The sequence below is a fragment of the Nipponia nippon genome, unplaced genomic scaffold, assembly GCF_047370975.1.
Source record: "Nipponia nippon isolate SJK-2023a ecotype South Korea unplaced genomic scaffold, ASM4737097v1 scaffold_6, whole genome shotgun sequence".
Lineage (NCBI taxonomy): Eukaryota > Metazoa > Chordata > Aves > Pelecaniformes > Threskiornithidae > Nipponia > Nipponia nippon.
In genome coordinates this window covers 38,283,541-38,295,566 of record NW_028262380.1, presented here as the reverse complement: position 1 = coordinate 38,295,566, position 12,026 = coordinate 38,283,541, and positions in this window count along the sequence as shown.

Here is a 12,026-nt window from a genome sequence, read left to right as displayed (position 1 = left end):
GTGACTGTTCTGTAATTTAGTTTCCTGAGTAAAATTTTTCCTTTTATTATCATAATTATTACTTCAGAATAGTATCCATGAGAAAGTAGAGCATTCTGGATTCATTACCTTCCAGGAAGACAGTGTTGCAATTACGTAGACAAAGGACAGAAAACAATCCTACACCAACACATAATAAATCACAAGGAATACCATGTTTATCTTAGTATATCATATATTATCTTAAATTGATCTGTTTATCTTAAACTGCTAAGGACATGCTGTATCAGAAAATGATGAATTAAATTACATTACAGCAATTACTCCAGTCTTCTGTAGGATGGTATTAACTTAAAAAATGAAAGACCCTCCCATACCTGCCCTTTATTAATAAACCCCTTGTTTTTCAATGTATAGCTTTGAAATAAAATATTTAGGCATTTTTCTAGCCAACTTTCTCAGTGCCAGAACGTTAGTCTTTATAGTTTATTTCAACACTTCTGCTGGATCTTTTTTCCATATTTCATGCACCACGTTATATCTTTTCCTGTTTCAACAGCTTTTTTATGAGTGCCAATTTTTAATTTAGGTTAGAACCATTCCGCTGCAGTACTGAAGATTTAAGTTCGAGACTTAACATTAGGCTAACTTTACATTAATATTTCTAATAATATTTCTGTCATTCAGGAATATATCAGTTCACCATTATCTGCTGCCACACAGGTGTAAATTTTACATATTTCACATAGACTTCACAAAAAATGAAGTTAGGGGAAGGTCATTCTGCTGTGTGGAACTGTAACATTACACTTGATGTGCTATGTGAACCTCTAACAAATAATTTGATTTTTTGTAATAATTAATAAAACCTTTAAAAAACAGATTAATTCCTAAAATGCTGAGATTACATACATATTTTTCACATCCTGTATCTATATAGTTATTTCCAAATAACACAATAAGAACATAGAGCAACGACAGAAGTTATAGAAGCAATTGGTTGCACTTAATACATCTGTTGCTGTGTCATTACTTTATTCTGACACTATACACACAAGTGTAAGAAGAGCAGCTAGCTCCAGTCATACCTCTTCATCTCTTACCTCACTACCTTCCCTATATGCATTATAAATCTTATCATCTATCCGTGCTTTGTGTCAGTTTCCTCTCCAGTCTTTCAATACTCCAGTTAGCTAGTAACCCAGTGAAGCTGAAGGGGAACTCAAGCGGGTGATCCTTAGGGATTGTATGTGTTGCTGTGTTTCTATGGGCAATGCTTCCCTACCGATGTCTTTCTACAGTCATCTGCACTAGGGCTGCAAAGGAAGGGAGCAATAATGCAGACAGCCGGAGTGCAACTGACACTGTGGAAACTATAACTACTGGTCCCATCCCTAAAATTAGAGGCTACATTTCCCATAGATTACGTTTCAAAAGCTCTGCGTTTGCAAAAACTAGGTGCTAGATTTAAGCTTTTTAGAAAACCTCATCCCTGGAGAAAAAAATACAAACTTCATTTTTCATGCAGTTAATAGAACTAATAGATCTTGTCAGGCTTATTCTTTTTGAACATTCTTTATCAGTCACCACCTGATTGCACTGATTAAACCAGATCAACACTATGAGCATGGGAATGCATCCGTATTATCAGGAGACAACATTCATACGGTAGAATCTGTAATTCTGGATCATCTGCTTAATGCTAGACAGCCTCAGGTGCAGTATTGCCTGGGTTTGTGTACTTTTTATGATATTTGAAGATACACAGAAAAATTTATACTCTAGAGTATCCATAGATATTTTCCCATGTAATTGCTTCTGGGGTAGTTTTCATCAGTTTCATAAAGTGATTTAAGACTTATGCATAGAGTAACTGCACAGAGTGGAAAACAGCAGTTTAATAGCAATCAGATTATGACTACAAACGTGGCTCTTAGAATAATAGACTACTCTTGTTATCAATTATGAATGAAATGTTGAGACCATCGTTGTTCGCATCATCTACCTGCACAGCATCCCTCAAGCCAAACCTTATGATTAGCGAAGCTCATGCTGCTGATTATGGCAGTGGCAATATTCTTTCATAACTCTCTGGGTGAGGAAGAGTATATATGGGCACTCCAATGAGAGCATGAGTCAATCATTCTGAAAATGTTCTTTCAGAAAGAAGCACTCAAACCAACCAAATCAACTGATGACTGGGCTTTTTTGCTGTTGTTTAGTCAAATAATATGTTAATTTCCTAATATTTTTCTGTTAATGATCAATTTAAGCTGAAAGGTGAAGCTTTATTATTGTGAAGTTGTGATGTGTTGACCCTGTCCTGCAACTAAGCACCCACCAGCTGCTCACTCACTCCAGCAGTTTGGGGGAGAGAATCGGAAGGGCAAAAGTGAGAAAAACGTGTGGGTCAAGATAAATACAGTTTAATAAGTGAAGGGGAAAAAAGAAAAAAAAAAAGTGATGCAAAGGCAATTGCTCACCACTTCTGACCACTAGACTGATGCCCATTTCTGTATCCTCTTCAAAGAGTATAATATTCTGTTAATCAACGTGGCATGTTTCAGGAATTGCACGTTTGAAATGTAATATCGGTGCCAACTTTCTCATTGCATTTTAAGCTACTTATGCAAATCTTGTCTCATAAAATAATAGGTATTTAATTCCCAACTCCAATGAACTACAAGGTGTTTGTGATGGTCTTGTTGCTTCTGGCTGACATACTCAGACCAATCACTTCTAAGTATCTAGTCTATACTAGGTATAGTATAGGTTCCCATGTTGCCTTTGTACTCTTCCTTAAATATGTTGCTGCTTAGTGAATTTAGCATTTAAGATATCAGTATTAGAAGTATCAGATATTAGCATTTAAGATATCAGATTCCTTCAGTGGTTTAGGCCATTTTTTCATTTCAACTCCAGTGTAAGCTGAAAGCAAATGGCTGCCAATATGGAGATCATATCTGTTAACTGAAACACATTAAAATTCTTTCAATTTCTGAAAAAAGGTACAATAGCTGACTTCAATACAATATTTTTATCAGTTTTTAATCAGGAGACTGTGATTTTACCGTTTTATTTCTACTTATTCATTTTTACTTTTTTTTTTTTTAAGAGAGAAGATCTCACAATCTGCACAAATTAATTAACAATAATCTACAGAGCATTTACTGAATTGTCTGTGCTGCTCTGGCTATCACACTTTTATTTTAACATGTCGTGAGTGATGTGAAATAGATATGAAATAGAGGTTAGATGATTTTCCACTTAGTCTGCTTTGCCATCCATAGCCATTCAAACAACGTCAGGGAACACTGTGAAGATTACATGGAGCCATATGAAAGAGTTTGAAATCAGATTGATTCAAATTAGTCGAAGCATTAATAGGGTGAGAATAATTAGCTTTGTACCCTAGCTATATTTTGAGAATCATATTAAAGCTGATTTGTATTATCACACTAAATCTTTCCAGTAAAGAACTGCACTGTACAAGAAAATTTCTTGATAGAATAGCATGCTGTACTGCCTCTTAAACCTCCTGAATCTAGGTGTATAAAGAGTCTTGAATGAAGTTATCACAGTAGCTCAAAATTTTAAGGATGCTAGAATGTTTACATAAGGTTGAGAGCATTGTAAAAGATATTTCCAAAGCTACTTTACCAGCCAGATCAAGCCTCTCTTATATTTATTTAGAATCCTATGCAACAATTTGAAGAGAACCAATTTAACCAGGTGGAAGCCAGCTATTTGATAATAACTCAGCAGGCATAGCAAAGGTCTTACAGCCATGGCAAAGACTCTGTCTTTGTTATCTTCCCTCAAAATACAGGCTAAGAATCATTTACTGACCTTAGCATCTGTATAAACTAATTAAGAGAGAACTGGAAGAGGATTTTCTGATTTTTTTCCAAGATCAAGAACATTATTAAAAAAAAGTATGTGATATGTGTCTAGATGCAGAATAGTCGTTTAGGTTGTAATAGTTTGCAATGATAGAAATCCTTTTGCTTGAATCATTTCAAAGAAAGAAGTTTCCATTGACAAATGCTGTAAAAAATAACCTATTTAGTTTTGGCTTGTTTGTTTTTCTTGAAGAACCAGTTCATGCAGCCTTGAAAATGGTGAAAAACCGTATTCTACTACTTTATGAGAATAATAAGTCTGCAGTATGATGTATATTTTTTTTTTAAATGGTCAGAAGAAAAGCCCAACCTCAGGTATCCATATCAAGACATGCCTGGAAATTTCCGGTCTTAAAATTGTGCAGAAGAAGATTATGTTTGGAGTGCTAATCCCAACCTAAAACTTTTTTGCTGCTAGTAAAACCGATATATTGAGGTCTTTGCCCAAAAGTAACTGGAGAGGAGTGAGGTGATCTCAAAACTATGATGGTAAATAGATCTGTGAATTTCCTGAGATTATTCCCAGCTTTTAAGACTCAGTGGGCTTGACTTTCTAAACTCTGTGAAACTCAGGAATTCTCCTTCTTCTGGGCACATTCCAATCCATAATTCCTGGCCCTAATGCCCTGTTTTGCATGGGAAGGAAACTCTAGTATGTGAAACTGATAACTGTCAGGTTCTTGAAGCTCGTAGATAGTGTTCTGGGCTTTGGATGCAGCTAGTGAAGCCATTATTTCTGGAAAGTGAAAAGTATTAATTTCGCTGATGTTTCAAAATCACTTTTACAAATTCTCAGTGCCAAATAATGAAATAGAAGTTATTCTGCGCTTCTCACTTTCAGTGCGAGACAAAGCATTTTAAACTTTAATCCTTAATATTTTTTCACCAGTTTCTACTTGAAGCTAATATTTTATTCTCACTCATTTCATGTCTTGGGTATCCTATCAGTTGATATCTGTAATTCCTGAGCACGGGTAGGTGCTCCAACTTTCAAAAGATTCATTGTCTCTTCAGACCGATCATCTGCAGCTGTTGAACTACCTGATCTTTTTGAGTCCCAGTATGAGCAATAGGGAGGGAATACCATAATATATTTTCAGCAAGTGTTTTTTTTTTTTAGATTTGCTTTAAATTTGGAGGCTCCCAATTAGTGCTTGCTGATATATTGCCAAGATGCTTATTCAAGTTATTAAAGTTGTTTCTGAAACATTTATGATAAACAGTATCAACTGTGGTGAATCCTCACTGAATGAAAATGAGTTCCTGTGCTTAAAAAAAGAAAAAAAAATCCCTTCTTGCAAGACAGGAATAATTTTAAGAATCATAAAGTTTTAGTTTGCATGCTTTAGTTTTATTTGTTGAAAGGCACCGGACATTTTCTATGTTCTGGTAAATTGTGAGCTATAATATTATTATATTATTTAAACAATGTTGTTTAAATTTTTTTACCTAAAACCCTGTTGTCTGTTAGGTATATTGTTAATCTTCTGTTATTTACAAGTATTTTAACTTTTTACCAAGTCTTAAAAATAGAATTGTGATTTTTACACACACAAGTTTCTTAATAAAGTAGCACCAGAATTAGCGTACTAGAAAACTCTAATGCAAAAATTTTATGCCCTCGTAAAGGTAAGATTAAAAATATTTACTAGATTAGTAACATCCATCAGTGAATTATTTAAGAATAAAGTAGAGTGAACAAATGGCTAAAACGTATACCTTGTAAAGCAGAAACCTTATTTAAGTAACTAGGCAGGTAACTAACTGGCGTTGTTCCAGTGAGTGCTTCATCGATTTATTAAACTTTCACCAAAGCCATTGCAATCAGGACTCCATGTCCAAGGAGATCACCATTCTCAAAATTGTAGCTGTGCTCTGTAAATTCCTCTCTGACACAATGAGGGGTCCACCAAAGTTGGAAAGCTTCTACATAAAGGAACCAAAGAACATTGTTCCAAAATACACAGAAACTGACGCTTGGAACAGTCAAAGAGAACTAGATTCATGTCTACTTCTTTTATACACAGCCCTGAACTCACTTTGCTTTTCCTGAATTTTCCAAATAGATGGGATTTCAGTGAGTTTCATATATGTTTGAGCTGTACTCCAGCCTGGACTATTAAAAATCCACAAGGCAGGTGGAGTCAGCTTTTGTGCTGGAATATCAGGCCAGATCTGCCTGTTTGTGACTGGAATATCCTGAGCTCTTTGTCCTGCTCTTGTGTTTAATGTGCTGGTCCAGTGGAATTGATTTGTCCGATGATTCCAGGGTCACTTTTTGTTCAACCTCAGAAGAGATTGTATCGGCATCATATCTTTTTCTCTGTCTTTAGGAAGATCCAAATAGGGTCTTCTTTCACACTACCAAAACTATATGTTAGTAGTCAGGTTTGGGAATAGTTAGCTCTGAAGTCTACAATATCCATAACGTTTTCAGATCATTGGTTGAATGCTTGAAAACTATGAACTGAAACAGCTTGTGGCAATGAAGCTTAACTGAAAGCAGGCATGCCCCTGTTGTGAAGCCCTGGAGGGTGTTTGTTTAAGACTGGTTTTGGTGTTATCTTTTGACAAAGGTTAAGCAGCTCCCTGCTAAGAGTGTTGGCTATTACAGACCACATTATTTAGGAATTTTATTCTTCCTTTGCTAATGCAACTGCAGAAGAGAACCACCTAGCTACCTAACTTGGACATAAGCATTCTGCCAGAGAGAGAATAGAAGTGCTACTCCTAGAGAATCAGTGAACAGGAATTAAATCCAAAGATTTAAGTTTTTAAACAGCAGAGATTTTTAAGCACACTTAGAAAGCTGCAGAGAATTTTCTGGTGATTCATATGACTGATATTTTAATTAACTGTATGTATATTTCTCTTTTTAAATACAGCAGATGATGTTTTAACTATACAATTAGCAAGAATGCTGCTCACTTTATAAAGCACTTTAGTATTAGAAAAGCATTAAAAATAGCTATCAATAATGATGAATTTGGATGCATCCCTAATGAGTTAATTAAAATGACAGTAATGTTTCAATTTTAATAAGAATTCTGTTGCTGTCAATGTATTTGGGCAGATTTTTAGCATCTTACCTCGGTGCCCAGTGGACATAACAACAGAAATTAAGCCTAAGTAATTAATACTAACAGAAAAAAAGATAATTGTTAAAAGCGATAATTGCCATCTGTTCTTGTCAGTATTATTAATGTGCATAGAATGGCCTTTATTACAAAATAGCTTACAACTGTAGTGTTGACAAAATTTGTTTCTTTCAAAGTAGCTGGACTTGCATTAAAGAAGTTAAGGTGGGCAAACGAATTCAAAATGTTAACACAGCCTAATAGCATTGGTGTATCAGCCAATTTATAATTAATTGCAGTTTGCAAGGAATGCAGATCTCACAGGATTAAAACCACAATATCTAATACTTGTGGATAAGGTTCTGAACCATTCATGCGTTATACTTTGATGTCCTTTAACTGGTATACTTCAGCTGGCAACGTAAATTTGATTTCTTATTTTTTGAGGAAAAATTATGCCTCATTTCAGTTTCCATAGCTACTAGTGTTCAGTTAATTTATTTACTATGCAAAAGTAAGTCTTTTATCAGTTTTGTAAATTTATGATGCTCTATGTTGCAAGATTTTTGACTCATTTTTCTAGGCCTAGAAGGAACAGTTTAGTGCTGCTTACCAAAATGATATTTTACAACTAGTTATTATCAGATTCTTTTCTAACATAGTTTCCTAAGGGTTATTTATGCTCTCAGGTTATCGCCAGATCCCTGCATTCTCCTGAGTCGTTTTCAAATCCAGTAGCTAATTTCTGCAAACTTGACAGAGGAGTAGAGATCTGAATAATATTAGGTTCATAATGAAGATTCATGAAAATTTGTGTTTTGGTAAAAAAAGAGGGATTTGATTCATTATTCTTTGTAATACAGAGCGGGGGGGGGGGGGGGGTTCTATGATGTGAGGTGGTACTCGTGTTTGGCAGCAGAGCGAGCCAGTTGTGGATGGCCAACGCTTGTAGCTCACAGAACATCCCTTGTCTAGCCATGGAAAAACAAATGCTGTTAGTTCTGTGGATCACCAAAGAAAGTGTGGTGGAACATTTTTATTAGCACAGGATTCAAATTAGAATTACTCCTAGTTTGTGGAGAAATTAAATATACATCCCTATTCAGGGTAGTATTTAAGTAAATGTATAGCTTTAGGCAAATGTTTATACTGAGATTTTCTCTTGCTGAAAAATGTTTGAAATACCTTCTGAATTCGGGCAATAGAAATTTGCCTCTTGAGGCGGTGAGCTCTGCAACTTACCAAATTGAGACAGAAGTTCAGAAAGCTATCAGTTTAGACAATGAAACTGAGAGCCTTGATGCTAGCTCTGAGTAACAAATAAAATCAGTCTTGATGGTAGCTCTGAACAATAACAACTTCTGTTTCAAATGTAAGAGGGCTTGGTTTGATTTGCATTTTTAATATGTGTGTCACTTCACTTACTTCTGTATGCCTGTTTTATTATCCTGGTCATACCCTACCATCATCATTAATTAAAATAATTTTTTTCAGTTTAATTTTGTTTTAATGCCAACAGCCTAAAAGAAATGCTTTCAAACAGTTGGATCTGTAACAGATTGCCAAGTGTGTCTTGAAATAAACTGCTCTTAAACTCTCTTATGTGTTTTCCTATCTTAAACTTTTGATTTTCTCATACTACATTTAAGACTTAATCCTTCAAATTGTTCAGCATTGGGAGATTACCATCCATTTCAATACATGGATAATAGATGATACTTTTTTTTTTTTTTCTATAATGATTCTCACAGGGCTATTCAATTGCCGTTTGAGGCAACTGCTCTAAGGAGCAGTTTGAGGAAGATTAAGTAGAACTGTGGGATGTTCTTAGGTTTAAGTAATCTCAAAAGAGTTTCAGATTTTAAAATGTACAGTTCAATATACAGAGAGGCTGATGAGCACAGATGCTCAATGCTTCTATAAATACTTTATATACTAATTTCAGCAAAACAGAGAGAATGGCAAATTTCATGAGAGAAATAGTGACATTTCTCAGTTTGGCATTCAGAAGCAGTGGACATAAATATTTTCCTGATGATGACAAAGAATTTATGTATTCCTTTTGTATTTGTCAGATTGAAAGGCAACAGTAATCACTCACAGCAAAGTTTGAAATTCTTTAAGATCTGGTCTTAAAACTCTAATCAAGAACTAGTCTGTGAAGAAAGATCTTAGAAAACTTTAGCTTATTAAACTGTTCTGTGCTTTGGATGTCTCCTTGCACTGAAATAAGAGGCTTTTCTTTATTTGCAGTACTGAAATAGCAACTGAAGGTGTTTGATGTGGCTTTGTTGTGTCTCTCTTGTAATTCCCATCTCACATAGTTCTTTTAAAACAAATAAGGTGCCTATTGGTCCTATTTATGCTCTGTTTCGTTTTGATTATTACCTGCTCTACATACAGTTACTAGGCGTGGGTTTTCATGGGTTTTGTTTGACAGGATTGGCTTCCAAAAGGATTCCAAGACTTTAGGAGCTTTCTTTGAACCTCTTGAAGATTGTCGCATTTTTGTATAGCTAAATACAAAGTACAGTTTATTTTCTGTGGGATGTTAGTATTCTTGTTGTCATCCTTCATATACAGGGTGTGCATAAGAGTCAGGCAATAGCTGCTGACAAAGATGTTTCCAGCACTCTTGTATTTGAATAGGGTTATTCAGTCGTATATCAAGTTTTAAATGATGCTACCTCATCAGAATTAACTGCTGGGAAACCAAGGACCAAGATGCAAATAATAATGCTCTTGTACACCTTAACAGTATTTAATATTTCATCTGTCACAAGTGAATGATTTTATATGATTTTCAAGTATACAAGAGCAATGGTTTATGACAAATACAAATAGAATCATAGAATCATAGAATCATAGAATCATAGAATCATTAAGGTTGGAAAAGACCCTTAAGATCATCGAGTCCAACCGTTAACCTGTCACTGCCAACTCCACCACTAAACCATGTCCTCAAGCACCACGTCTACCCATCTTTTAAATACCTCCAGGGATGGAGACTCAACCACTTCCCTGGGCAGCCTGTTCCAGTGCCTCACTACCCTTTCGGTGAAGAAGTTTTTCCTAATATCCAACCTAAACTTCCCCTGGTGCAGCTTGAGGCCGTTTCCTCTCATCCTATCGCTTGTTCCTAGGGAGAAGAGACTGAACCCCACCTCACTACAACCTCCTTTCAGGTAGTTGTAGAGAGCAATAAGTCAGCCTCCTTCAGACTAAACAACCCCAGCTCCCTCAGCCGCTCCTCATAAGACTTGTTCTCTAGACCCTTCACCAACTTTGTTGCCCTTCTCTGGACGCGCTCCAGCACCTCAATGTCCTTCTTGTAGGGAGGGGCCCAAAACTGAACACAGTACTCAAGGTGTGGCCTCACCAGTGCCGAGTACAGGGTCACTATCACCTCCCTGGTCCTGCTGGCCACACTATTCCTGATACAAGCCAGGATGCCATTGGCCCTTCTTGGCCACCTGAGCACACTGCTGGCTCATGTTCAGGCGGCTGTCAACCAACACCCCCAGGTCCTTTTCTGCCAGGCAGCTCTCCAGCCACTCTTCCCCAAGCCTGTAGTGTTGCATGGGGTTGTTGTGACCCAAGTGCAGGACCCAGCACTGAGCCTTGTTGAACACTATACAATTGGCCTTGGCCCATCAATCCAGCCTGTCCAGGTCCCTCTGTAGGGCCTTCCTACCCTCCAGCAGATTGACACTTCCACCCAACTATCCCAGCCAAAACCAGCACACGTTGATAAGAATCTGGAATAACAGAGCTGCGTTTTTATGGAAGTAATTGTAAGATCGTAATAATTGGAACATAAGAGCATAATAAGAACAACGTAGTCTGGGTTTATGAACAGATATCAAATGATGAAACAAGGTGCTGTATTTTAATTTTTTTAAGGGCCTTTGACTCCTATTAAGTATAAAATCCCAGAAGCAATGTGGTAGTCCTTGCCTGTAAAAGCTGACCAACCAGTCTTCGTAAGTAAATGATCATATTCACTTACAAAAATTAATAAGGAAATAAAAAAAACACCCAAGAAAGGTGAAACAAAGAACAAATGCACTACTTTAATCACAAAATAGGTGCTGATGAAATATATCTGATGAAGTTACATGCAGAGTAGATGTCATTCCATACTGGCTGGTCTAATTGATCCTAATTATAGTAGTACGTACATAGGTTGTCCTCTCTAGCATGGGATAATGCTTACCCCCACAGTTATGTGCAGTAATTCTGTAATATGGTGCTATATTATTCTCTTAAAACCTATGGCACTTCTAAGTAGCTAGACTTTATAAGTTCATAAATCGATGCACTAAAACCAGCATGACTAAGAAGTCATGTGAGTTTAAGGCATACCCTGGCTAGAGTCTTCCAAATAGCCAAAATATATATGTAAAGGGAAATGCCCAGGCTTGCCACTTGGAATTCCATTACAAAGTTCTTTCCCTAAAAGCTTTGTTCACATATGTAGTGAGTGTGACATATAACCTTGGTTCTTTAGAGTGATTCTCTGCTTCTGTCTTAAAGACCAGGAATATCACTAGATGATCTTAGAAGATCATCTTGGTTTTGATGGTCTTACAAGATCATCTGCTTTTTCTAGAAAGAGATATGTCTGTAGATGAAGTTTTTATCACTGGGCCAAATTCATAATGAAGAGAGAATTCTTGAACGTTTAGCTTCTTAAAGAATAACAAGTGCTAGACTAGATTTGTAAAATGTAGTATGCCATTCGGTATAAGACCATACTGTTTGTTTCTTATACTTAGAATAAGTACAAAAAGAATAAAAAGACTTGCTTTTGTAATGTAAGCAGTCCCTTGTCTTCTCCAGGAAACTCTCTAGTTGCTGGATGACACTGATAAAAGTGAAGGAAAAGATGATCAAACTTTTTCTATTTGCTAGAACATAAAAAACTAATTGAAAGTTTCTATTTGGACTCTTTTTCTCCTGCTATGCTGAACTGATCGATGGGGAAAACACTCAGGAGGAGTCATCTCTGAAGACCACAGCAATTTTGTGTGTTGTCAGCTTATGCAGCTGTTCATTTTACATTAAT